This window comes from Chelonoidis abingdonii, chromosome 2 (genome assembly GCF_003597395.2).
Source record: "Chelonoidis abingdonii isolate Lonesome George chromosome 2, CheloAbing_2.0, whole genome shotgun sequence".
Lineage (NCBI taxonomy): Eukaryota > Metazoa > Chordata > Testudines > Testudinidae > Chelonoidis > Chelonoidis abingdonii.
In genome coordinates this window covers 257,761,697-257,774,947 of record NC_133770.1, presented here as the reverse complement: position 1 = coordinate 257,774,947, position 13,251 = coordinate 257,761,697, and the positions used below count along the sequence as shown (strand labels likewise).

General features: G+C 48.3%; 1 non-coding gene across 1 annotated transcript; it reads left to right on the top strand.

The window, feature by feature from the left end:
- The first annotated feature begins 174 nt into the window (after nt 1–174).
- On the top strand, nt 175–246 carry TRNAQ-CUG (transfer RNA glutamine (anticodon CUG)). The gene has a single exon. It is a non-coding gene; the product is annotated as a tRNA-Gln (tRNA).
- Nucleotides 247–13,251: the final 13,005 nt, after the last annotated feature.

Here is a 13,251-nt window from a genome sequence, read left to right as displayed (position 1 = left end):
CGAGTCTCAGGGTACTTGATTCCCATTATCCTTCCCCTTCTCATTTGCGGGAACTACAACCACCCCGCACCACAACACCACACCTAAGTTTAGTAAAGGGCCAAAGAGGCCCCTTACCCTTGCACAAGCCAGCCCCATGAGGGTCACCGATGTGCAGAGAGGGCAGCCTAAGCTGGTCCCATGGTGTAATGGGCAGCACTCAGGACTCTGAATCCTGTAATCTGAGTTCATATCTCAGTGGGACCTTGTGTTGGCTTGTGGTCATAGGTGGTGGGTTATATATGTTTGTGGTGCTTGGGCTCTAGGAATATTCAGGAGGAGGGGCCCTGCTCCAGCAATGTTTGGAGCTGGGTCTCTTCCCCTGGCCCTGTCTGGATTGGGTCTTGGCCCCTGCATGTCCTGTCCCTGCCTGACAAAAAGCAGCATGCGCCTGTCCCCTGCCTGCTCCTGCTGCTGGAGTGGAGGGATTCTGCCCCCAAGAAATGGCAAGGCAGGCTGCTCTGAGCCTTTCCAACACCCTGAGCCTCCTCACAGCCCTCATCTCTGCCCTGAGCCCCCTCCTGCATCATGAATCCCTCACCCTCTGCCCTGAGGCACCCTCCCCCGAGGCAGCCGTGTGGCAGCTCCTCACCCCAGCTCACCTCTGCTCCACCCCCTCCCCAAGCCCTGCGGCAGCTCCCCAACCCCCCTCCACTCTGAAGCCCACCCCTTGTGGCAGGTCCTCCTGCCCCCGTCCCGGGGAGCCATGCGGCAGCTCCCTGCCCCAGCTCACCCCTGCTCCGCCTCCTCCCCAAGCATGCCGTCGCTGCTTCACTTCTCCCATCTCCCAGGCTTGCGGCACCAATCAACTTAGGCGCCACAAGCCTGGGAGATGGGAGAAGTGAAGCAGCGACAGCGTGCTCGGGGAGGTGGAGCAGGGGTGAGCGGGGGCAGGGAGTTCCCCTGCGTACTGCCCCCCCCGCCCCTTACTTGCTGCAGGCGGCCCTCCCCGTGCCTTTCTGCCCCAGCTCCCTCCGCCTAAATGCCGGCGGTGGGCCGAAGATCTGGCCGCTGCGATCGCCGCTGAAGAAAATGCTGCCCCCCTAAATCCTAGTGCCCTAGGCAACCGCCTAGGTCGCCTAATAGGTTGCACCGGCCCTGGATATGAGCAAGCACTCAAAGAATTAAAAACGGTTACTCACCTTTTTGTAACTGTTGTTCTTCAAGATGTGCTACTCATATCTATTCCATTCCCCCGCACCATCCCCTCTGTCGGAGTAGCCAGCAAGGAGGAAGTGAAGGGGGGGTCGGGCTGGCAGGGTCACATATAGAGCGCCATACCGGCGCCACTCCAGGGAGCTCCACGGCCAGCCCGACAGATGCTGCTAGGGAAAAGTTTCTGACAGCCGTGCACGCAGCTAGCGCACATACCTAACTGGAATAGATGCGAGCAACATACCTTGAAGAACAACAGTTACAAAAAGGCGAGTAACAGCTTTTAATTTCAACAGTCTTGTACACACAAAACAGGACAGTCATACAGAGCAATCTGGATAGTTTGGTAAGCTGGGCTCATTCAGACAAAATGTGTTTTAATACAGCCAAATGTAAAGTTAGACATCTAGAAACAAGGAATGCAGGCCAGGTCTACAGAATGGGGGGCTGAGTCCTGGAAAGTATCAACTCAGAAAAAGAATTTAGGACTCATAGTGGACAAGCATCTGAACATGAGCTCCCATGGCAATGCTGTGACAAAAAGGGCTAACACAGTCCTTGGATGTATACACAAGAGAATAGCAAATAGGAGTTAGGGAGGTGATTTTACCTCTGCATATGCTATTAGTGAGACCCCTACTGGAATACTGTATCTAGTTCTGGTGTTCACATTTTTTAAATGATGCTGAAAATTGGAGAGGGTGCAGAAGAGTCACAAAATTTATTCTAGGATAGGAGACAAGGTCTCCCAGTGAGAGACTTCAGGAACTCAATCTGTTTAATTCAGTGGTCCCCCATGTGGTGCCCGTGGGTGCCGTGGCACCCACTGGGGCATTTATGTGCACCCGCCTAGTGCCCAGCAGGGGAGAGAAGCTGCGGCCCTGCGCCTGCTGGGGACAGAGTACTCCGGGGCTGCGGGCACTGTTGTTCTCTGTCCTCACAGCTTCTCTCCTGCTTCTCTCTTGATTCATATATTATGTAATATTAAATATGATTTTTTATTATTTAATGTACAAATACAAAATAAGCCTTGAAAAATTGTTGGCACGCACCACACTCTTCTGAAAACATAAATGTGCTACTAGTCACAAAAAGGTTGGGGACCACTGGTTTAGTTTATCTGTTCAGCAAGCTTTGCATGAAGCAGAAGGATTTCAATACAGAATTCATTTCTGCACTGAACTGTCTATAGGCAATGTTTTTTACATTAAACATTTTCTACATTGATATTACTTGTGATGTTCACTACTGATAATACTATATAATATACTAGTTTCCAACATTAATAAAATGCACATGTATAACAGATTTTATATTAGCTGTGACAAAGTTCATCCTCTACCTTGGTGGGTCCTGCACTTATTGGTAGATTTTGCTCACCTCAGTGATCTTCCCCACAGTCTGGGTCAACTTCTCCAGTGTTGGATCAGGAGTTGGGAGGTTTGGGGGGGAACCCAGGCCCGCCCTCTACTCCGGGTTCCAGCCCAGGGCCCTCTGGATTGCAGCTGTCTATACTGCCTCCTGTAACAGCTGCATGACAGCTACAACTCCCTGGGCTACTTCCCCATTCCCTCCTCCAAACACCTTTATCCTCACCACAGGACCTTCCTCCTGGTGTCTGATAATGCTTGTACTCCTTGGTCCTCCAGCAGCACAGCCTCTCACTCTCAGCTCCTTGCACCCAGATCCTCACATGCAATTCCTCTCCTCTGGCTCCCCTCTCCCTGACTGGAGTGAGCTCCTTTTTAAACCCAGGTGCCCTGATTAGCCTGCCTTGATTGGCTGCAGGTGATCTAATCAGCCTGTCTGCCTTAATTGGTTCTAGCAGGTTCCTGATTACTCTAGTGCAGCCCCTGCTCTGGTCACTCAGGGAACAGAAGACTACTCATCCAGTGACCAGTATATTTGCCCTCGACCAGACTCCTGTACCACACTGGTTTGGGTCTGTCACATAGCCTTTTCGGGCATTTCAAATTGTGGAGTTCAGATTATTTTTAAGCAGTGAGAAAAAATTGAATTTATTTAAAATGAGAAGTACAGTGTGTACCTTTCTAGAACGCAAACACAGCAAAGTACATATTACTCAAACTTAAAAGACAAAAAAAAAAGATATCTGACCTGAAATTTTCATGGATTATGAACTAAAAACAGATTGTAATAAAAGCCCTGATATAACTAGATCTATAATGGGAGCTATCATTATGTAACCCACACACCTTCTGGGTGTGGTGTTGTGTTCCATCTAGTGGCACTGAGACCACTTAGATAAAATTAATCTGCTCTACAGCCTTAGCTAACAGGCAGGTAGCTTTTAGCTCATGTGGTAGAGGTTCATGCACTAAGCTCCAGAGGCCCCAGATTTGATCCTGTCCACCGATGACCGGGGTTTCTCAGCATTACAAGTGGCCAGCAGGGAGGCTGGCGGAGAGGGCCAGAGCAGAGCCCCACAGAGGTGTGGCAATCAGCCGTTGAGGCAACGAGTGAGTGCCTGAGTAGTGGAGTGTGTAAGGTACCTCCTACGCTCCCCCCACCCCTACATACACACACAGGGTGGGAGGGGAACTCTGCGGATGAACCTCTGAACTCTGGGGCTGCACTGGTCAGGGACAGCAACTGTGAGTGGGGTATAGAGAAGAGACAGGCATGTTAAACGGACTTTTGGGTTCCTGGACTTAAGATTCTGAGGGAAAAAGGACACTGTCCAACTTACTTGAGGGTGGGTCTTTTGCTCATGGTTTGTGTTTATGAACCCTAGTTGTGGTGTTTTCCCAAATTAATGCTGAGTTACTTCCCTCCTTTTATTAAAAGGTTTTGCTACACTCAGACTCTGAGCTTGTGAGAGGGGAAGTATTGCCTCTCAGAGGCATCCAGGGGGTGGTGGTGTGTATTGTTGAAATGGAACCTCTACATACTGAACCCCGCCCTTGTTGCTGCTGGCTCCACTTGGCAGAAGGGTTACATTTTGAGGGGTTACAATTATAAATGCTAAACTTCCAGAGAATAGACTGTTCAATACCAGTATGTTGTTAGCATAACCACTCATATTTCTAATATTCAATACTGAGCCTGGATTATGCTGAGATTCAAGAATAACATTAAGATCAATATGAGAAGAAAAGTAGATAGTAAACCTTTCTGAAACAAATAATGTTGAACATAATTTATTCACCATACTGAATGACTGTCTTCATGCATTTACTGCCATCTGCTGCCAGACGTTTATACTGAGATAGCCAATGATTTGATTCTGTCCATGAAACAAGCTGGTAACACAAGAAAAACTACGTGACATTTAGGGTTCAGAATGTTTTATGTAATCTAACCTTTGAAATATAAATGTTCTTATAATGACAAACTAATGGCATTACTATATATGTTACTGATGGTATTGTTACATAGCTACAACTTCATACAATCTGAGATTTTGATAAAGCAAAAGCTCATGATAAATTTATTACATGAAATGAAAGGGCATATAACCTTCTTGAAAGTTTTGGTCTTATGTTTGAGCATGCTTTATTGGGATATATGTGCAATTCCCCACTCCTCTCTCTGCCAGATTCTTTTTTTTAGAGGACAGGACACATGAATGGTAGGGCCCTAGTTGAACTTTAAAAGCTCCTGCTCCCTGACATCAAATAATGGGTATTTTGACTTTGCCAACTCACAAGAACAGAGGTGAATGGGAGTGAAATGATTAGAACAGCTCAGAAACCCCCGATCTGTTCGCTGGCGGCAGGAGCTGGTGCAATTTTTGGCTTGGAGAGCTGATGTAAACATCTCATTTATCATTTTAAAGAAAAAACAAAGATTTTTTACATTAGATAATTCTTTATTTTTTTTTTTGCACTATGTGCCCCAACCAATGGCAAAGAGTACATTCAGCAGTCATTTCTTTATTTCAGCTTCCCCAAAGCTGTACCAGCTGGCCAGCTTCTGTACTTGCTCTCTATAATGAACCCTGCCACCCTCAAAAAGTAAAAGCATCATTCTGTGAGGTCACAACTACCTTTGAAAATGGAGCTGTCCAATGGAAATTCAAGTAACTGTCTATTATGGAGCACAGTTTTGCAAAACTTGTTTTATATCCCAAGAGCTAATCTGTTTTTCCTAAAAGAGAGATAGGTGAGGGGTGCTGGAAAAGTGTCTACTTCAGTCCCTTTGGATGAGTGTAAATTTTCTAAGAATAATCTTAAAAAAACCCAAAAACATAAGAATGGCCATACAGGGTCAGACCAAAGGTCCATCTATCCCAGTATCCTGTCTTCCAACAGCGGCCAATGCCAGGTGCCCCAGAGGGAATGAACAGAAAAAATAGTAACTGTTCTTCTTCGAGATGTGTTGCTCATGTCCATTCCAATTAGGTGTGTGCACGCCATGTGCATGATTGTTGGAAGGTTTTTCCGCTAGCAGCACCCATCAGGTCAGCTGTGAAGCCCCCTGGAGTAGTGCCTTTATGGCGGTCTATAAAGGTCCTTGCCGACCCGCTGCCTGCTCAGTTCCTTCTTGCCAGAATATTCCGACAGAGGGTGGTATTTGGAATGGGCATGAACAACACATCTCGAAGAACGGTTACAAGAGGTAGGAAACCGTTTTTCCTTCTTCGAGTGTTTCCTCATGTCCATTCCAAATAGGTGACTCCCAAGCAGTACTCTTGGAGGAGGAGGAGTTGGAGTTCATCTGGTCGCAGATTGCAGCACTGCCCTGTCAAGCTCTGCGTCATCCCTGGACTGTTGTGAAATTGCATAATGCAAGGTGAAGGTATGGATAGAGGACCATGTGGCTGCACTGCATACATCCTGAATTGGCCCTTGAGCTAGGAATGTGGCAGATGATGCTTGTAGAGTGCACTGTCAATGTTGGGGCCAGAATCTTGGCCAAGTCATAGCAAGTCCTGATGCATGACATGATCCAGGATGATATGCGTTGGGAACAGATGGGAAGTCCTTTCATCCTCTCTGCGACAGCACTGAAGAGCTGTGGGGTAACGGCTTTGTGCACTAGATATAAAAAGCCAGGGCACGTCTCATGTCCAAGGAATGAAGCATGCAATCTCTGTTATTGGTATGAGTCTTGGGAAAAAACACAGGTAGGAAAATGTCTTAATTTATATGGCACTGAAAGACTATCTTAGGAAGAAACGCAAGGCGTGGGTGTAGTTGCACCTTGTCTTTATAAAGACAGTGTAAGGGGACTCAGATGTCAGTGCCTTGAGTTCGGACTCTTCTAGCTGAGGTGATGGCCAGGAGGAAAGCTACCTTCCAAGACAGGCAGGGCAAGGAACGTTGCCATGGGCTCAAAGGGGGGGCTCATAAACCTGGTGAGGACTAGACTGACGTCCCAAGGAGGAAGAGGTTGCCTCACCTGAGGATACAGTCTATGCAGCCCCTAGAGGAAGCGGCCTACCATTGAGTTTCCAAAGACTGACCTACCCTCCACTCCTGGGTGAAAGGCAGAGATGCTGGCCAAGTGAAACCTGATGGAAGAGGTTGCCAACCCCTGCCATTTCAAGTCAAGCAGGTAGTCCAAAATAAATGGGATCAAGGCTTATGGTGCAGGAATACCCTTCTGCATAGACCAAATTGAGAACTGCTTCCACGTGGCAAGGTAAGTGGCTCAAGTAAAGGACTTCCTGCTTCTGAGAAGGATGTCCTGAACTGAGTCGCAGCATTGAAGTTCAGACTGGTTTAACCATGGAGCTTTCACACTGTGAGATGGAGGGACTCCAGGTTGGGATGTCATAACTGCCGTGGTCTTGTGTGATGAGGTCTGGGAACAGGGGAAGGGCTACAGGCCTGTCCACTGATAGGCCCAAAGTGTGGTGAACCAGTGTTGGCGAGGTCACGGTGCTATGAGGATCAATGAGGCCCTGCCCAGGCAGACTTTGAGGAGGAGCTTGTGTATGAGAGGGAAGGGCGGAAACGCATAGAGCAGGTAACTCGCTCATGACAGGTGAAACACGTCCGTGATGAAACTGGGCTGAGGTTCAGGAAGAAGCAGAAGTGCTGACACTTCCTGTTGCTCCGTATAATGAATAGGTCCAAGTGGGGAAAACCACACCTCCAGAAGATGTCCAGGGTGATATCTACTCTCAGGGATCATTCGTGCCCATTGAATGAGTGGCTGAGCCAGTCGCCTAGCTCATTCTGAGCTCCGGGCAGATAATGACGCCTCTGGGTGGATGGAATGGGCAACGCAGAAGTCCCACAGATTGAGGGCTTCCTGGCACAGGGGAGAGAAGCGAGCACCACCCTGATTGTTTATATAAAACATCACTGTGGCGTTGTCCATCAGTACCGACATACAGTTGCTTTGAAGATGAGCTTGGAATGCCTGGCATGCCAGATGGACCACCCTCAACTCTCTGATGTTGATATGCAGCGATAGTTCTGCCGGTGACGACATGCCCTCTGGCCTGACAGTGCCCAAGTGTGCTCCCCATCTGAGTGCTGAGACGTCCGTGAATAGCTCTAGCGAGGGCTGCAGTTTAACAAAGGGTACTCCCCCGCAGACCACCTGAGCCTGCAACCACCAACCAAGGGACTCCAGAATCTGAGGGGGGAGTGTGACTATTATGTCTAGAGAATCCTGACTGGGCTTGTACACCTGTGCCAGCCACATTTGTAGGGAACAAAGACAACCTGGCATGCTGGACCACATAAGTGCAGACCACCATATGCCCCAGCAGTTTTATGCAGTTTCTGGCAGTGGTTGTGGGGAATCAGCAAACGTTCTTGATATTGTCCCTGAGAGCTTGAAAGCGGGCCTCAGGCAGGGATGCCCTGGCTTGTGTGGAGTCCAGGAGAGCCCCAATGAATTTTATCTTCTGCACTGGGGTCAGTGTGGACTGGGCAAATTCAGCATGAGGCCAAACCTGAGAAAGATGGCATGAGTGAGGGCCAGGTGCTCCTCCACTTGTGCTTGCGACCTGGCCTTGATGAGCCAGTCATCTAGGTATGGGAAGACTTGGACCCAACATTTACGGAGGAAGGCCGCCACGATGCCCATGCACTTTGTGAATACCTGAGGGTCCGAAGAGAGCCCGAACAGAAGTACCGTAAACTGGTAGTGCTGGGCGTTAACCACAAACTAGAGAAATCATCTGTTCACCAGGACGATGGAAATGTGGAAGAACACGTCCTTCAAGTCGAGGGTGGCGTACCAGTCCCCTGGATCCAGGGAAGGAATGATGGAGGCCAGGGAGACCATGCAAAACTTTGCTTTCTTTATGAATATGTTGATGTCTTGCAGATCGAGGATAGGTCTGAGCCTGCCCTTGGCCTTGGGGATGAGGAAGTATAGAGAGTAGAACCCCCTGAACTCCTGAGGAACCTCCTCTATTGCTCCAAAAGCGAGGAGCAATTGCACCTCCTCCTGTAAAAGGGGTTCTTGTGAGACAGGTCCCTGAAGAGGCATGGGGAAGGGGGATGGGAGGAAACAGAATTGGATAGAATATCCCACCTCTACCATGCTCAGTACCTAGCAATCTGAGGTAATCTGGGCCCTGGCATGGTAGAAGAGGGACAGACGGTTCGCAAAACGGGGGAGAAGGATCTGGGAGATAGACCAGTGCTCCATTCTTGGGCGCATCTTCAAAAATTAGGGTTAGGGCCAGGAGGCTGTTTGGACAAACCATAGCCCTGGTCGGACGAGGGTCTCGATGGCCTCCTCCTATTGTTCCTGCCCCATTTTCTATTGAAGTCCTGCCTCGTGCTCCCCGAGTAGAGGCACTGGGGAGGCAGGGTCTTGAAGGGCTTCCTCTGCGGAACAGGGGTGTGGATTCCCAGGGACTCAAGGGTTGCCCTAGAATCCTTCACACTGTGCAGCCATGAGTCAGTCTGTCCTGCAAAAAGACCAACACAGTCGAAGGGGAGGTTATGGATGGTATTCTGGACCTCCACTGGAAGGCCCGACACCCGAAGCCATGAGCTTCTGTGCATAGTAATTGCAGTGGCCATAGTCCACGTAGCCAAGTCCGCAAAGTCCAGGCCTGCTCGGAGGGAGGTCTGGGCCATGACCTTGTCCTCCTCGACTATCGTGGTGAACTCCAAACAGGAGTCCATGGACAACAACTCCTGGAACTTGGACATGGAGGCCCAAGAGTTGTAAGCATACCGGCTAAGCACCACATGCTGATTGGAGATGTGAAGCTGGAGCCCCCCCGGTCGAATACACCTTGTGACCGAAGAGGTCCAGTTTCTTGGCTTCCTTGGATGGGAGTGGGACCCGACTGTCCTTGCTGCTCCTTGTGACTGGTAGCATCCACCACCAATGTGCCCAGCTGGGTATGGGTGAAGAGGTGCCTCAGACCCCTTCTGTGGAACAAATTATTGGCCTTCTACCCCTCTAGCTGTTAGTGGCATAGAGGCTGCCAGAGCACCTTAGCTGTATTTACAATAGTCTTAATAAGAGGAAGGGCCACCCTAGAGGGCCCCTCAGAAGCCAGGATATCAATCATTGAGTCTGAATCCTCTGTGACCTCCTCAGCATGTGTGTTACAGTTTTGTGCCACTTGGCGAAGGAGGTCCTGATGGGCCCTGGTGTCCATTGATGGCAGAGAGGTAGTCGTCCCTGCCACTGCCTCATTGGGCGAGGAGGAGGAAGATGCCTGGGAGGGATGGGGTCCTCTTGCCCTTCCGGTTCCCTGGTGGTCACCAGGATAGTTTCAGGTGCATCTGCTATAGGTGTCTTTCCTTGCACTGAGGGTGGGGCAACAGCTCCCACCTGAGGGTCTGATTGCCCTAGGTCTTCCTTTCGGGACGCAGTCTGCACTCCTGGATCCCTTGAGACCGATGTGGCTGATGGGGTCCTGCGGTGTCCCAAGGTCACCAAAGTCATCCTTGAGCCTGGCCCCTAGGCCTGATGGTAGGCCCATAGGGTCCAGAAGGGCCACTGAACCGGCCCCTGCCACTGGGGAGGCCATGACACCATTGGCGCTGGTTGGGATGCATCACTTCTCAAGTGGTGCCGGGATCTAGAGAGGTACTGGCTCTGCCAGGAGACGTAGGATTCCACCTCCGACTCAGAGAAGTACTCAGATGCAGACCAAGGCGGAGGAGAACCTGACAATTCTGGAGATCGGTGCCGTGGCGAGGATAGGTCATGACCCATCATCGTGGGCTTGCCCCTATGTCTGATGGTGGGCGGTGCCACCATTGGTGCTGCCAACATTGGTGCCATCATTGTTGGCATCATCGATGTCGGTGCCGTGGTAGGTGTCGGGGCATGGGCCTGGGGATTGAGTAGTCATGGCGATCAGATACCGTGCTGCTTCAAAGGTGTCCAGTGTGGAGGGAAGATCGAGGGCTTCTCCAAGTCCTCCAGCACCAGAAAGTACACCTGCACCAGACTCGATGGCCCCCCTGTGATGGCCGGAGTCAACAGCTGTGGGACTTACAGGCCAGGTCTGGGGTGTCCCAACACAGGACACACCCACTGGTGTGCCATGCCAGCGAGTGGCTCCTGTCTGCCGCTGCCTTCTTATGCTGCACCAGCGATTGTGAACAGTACCGCAAGGTGGAGCTGGGCCTTGGGGCTGAGGAGCAGTGCTGATGGTCCTTACTGAGTCCTTCCCTCTGTGCTGAGGGTTCCCGCACTGAGGCCAGCGCGCTGCACACTGAGGCTGCCAGTGCTGACTGTGGGCAAAGTGCAGATTCTATTAGGAGGAGCTTCAGGAGAGAATCTCTCTCCTTCTTTGTTCTGGGCTTAAAGCCCCAGAAAGTCTTGCATCTATCCGCCTGATGACCCTCTCCGAGGCACTTGAGGCAGGAGTGGTGCAGATTGCCAGGTGGCATAGGCTTCAGGCATGTCTCAAAGGGCTTAAAGCCCTGGAACCGAGGCATGCCCTGGGCCAGGGGAAAGGGAATCAGGGAAGATCAGAAGCTAAGTACTAGTCAACTAATTAACATTACTGGGTAACTATTTACAACTATTCGAAGAAAGACCGCTAAGTAGGCACTTAGATTGATGAGACATGATTTCCCTTTACAAAAACCATGTTGAATCTTCCCCAACAAATCATGTTCATCTATGTGTCTGACAATTCTGTCCCTACTATAGTTTCAACTAGTTTGTCTGGTGTGGCTGCAGATTGACCAAAACAGTGGCTGGTTGGCTTTGTTCATTTTAGACAGGTATTTTTTAGCTGGTGCTGCTGGGTAATTTCTAATCAGCCCCAAATACTTTCTCCTATGAAGTTCCCCACGGTCAGATTTATAGACGTTGGTGTGAGTGAAGTCACTAGAAGTGATAGGGTAGTAAGATCTCAGTGTCAACAATATGTGAAGGCCTACTCTACATTGCTGTCTCACTCAGTCACAGATGATTAAGATGTGGACAAGAGATAGCCTGTTGAAGGTCCACATGGATACGATAGAGATATTTTTCTTAGGGGGGATGGAAATAGTTTATTTGGTGGTGATGACCCTATCTATGGACGAAGGCAAAAGGATGGGAAATTAGGAGCTGATTTTAGTCCATGACTTAATTATGAAAATTAAGTTTTCAGTAGCAATCAGGAATCATTATTCCATCTTTTCAATATTTGGAAGCTGCAGCTTTTCCTGAGGACATTGATCTCACTAGTCCTTTGTAACCCACAGACTGACTTGCTGTACTGTGCTTTACTTGGAACAATCTTCTGTCTCAGAAAACAGTAGCACTACTGCTCAAAGGCCTGTGCCTGAAAGAACTGGTGGCACCCAGGCTCTGAGACAGACACTCTCTGTAGTTCAGCAAGCACATGCAAAAATCTTACTAGCATTATTTAAAGCCAGCAGCATCAGCACTGACTACATATAAGGAATTTGGTGGTGGGTTTTTTTTGTTTGTTTTTCATTCATTCTTCCCTTTTGATGTTTGTAAAAAAAACTAGAGACTTTTCCTTTTTACTGTTTTTTAGTATTTATATATGGATTTTAATTTTCCTTTCCGTACACTCAGTCCCTTTTCTAAAATGTATCGTGGCCTATAACCCAGTCATTGTAAGTTATTTTTACTTTACACTGACTTTTTTTAAGCACCGTTATCATAGGGCATCAGCACCCAGCAATAAGCTAGTTCATCCAGCAGATGTGGTGATGCACAATACTGCATAGTAGAGCAGCCATTTTGCTATCCACTCACCGTCTACAAAGCCCAGTTCCCATGATGCATCTATGAAAGACCTTCTGCAGGTTGAGGGACAAGGACGATATCACAGAGGCAGCATTCCTCTCCCATAGATCAGTTCCTCCCAAGCTCCTTGAAGTAGGAGGAATGATACAACCCTCAATCATCATGATATAACAATTATCATTGACCAAAAAAATCCCCAAATCCTTAAAAATTCCCTTACTCCTCAGAGACACGTACAATGGAAAGATAGAAATATTATGATTCATTATAAAATGTTTACAAGCATAAAGTAGAAATCAACTAACTGAATATGAAAAAGATCCACTATAATTAATTAGTAAAAATATGTAATTGGGAAATTCAATCAGAAGTGTTATTTCTTGAACAAATGTCCACCAAAATGAGAACAAAGCACAACCGATGCTTTTCACGTAGTCATTATAAAGCAGGTATGAAAGAAAAATTCAACTGCCTAATGGAGGTTTCATCATCTGCAATTATTTCATAACTGTCTCTCTCAGTTGAAACCACACAAAGTGGGTGAGATAACATCTTTTATTGGACCAACTTCTGTTGGTGAGAGAGACAAGCTTTTGAGCTTACATAAAGCTCTTTCATCTTGGTAGTTGTAGTGCCTCTTTCTTACCTAGATGCCCATAAAAAGAAAATACACAGGAGCAGAGATATTTAACTAACCCTGAAAGAACATTTTTGTATTTACTTAAAATTCATTTTTAACAAGTGAAACCCTCCCCTCAATAAAATCCCTCCAAACTGTAAGGATTCCAAAGCTTTTGTGTGCTCTGCCCAAAAGTTGTATGCAGTATTGTTGTAGCCATGTTGGTTCCATGTGTCATAAGCATAAATCCCAATTCTGAACCTTAGCGTCCAAAATGTGGGTGCCTAGCATAAATCCTCTAAGCTTAATTACCAGCTTAGATC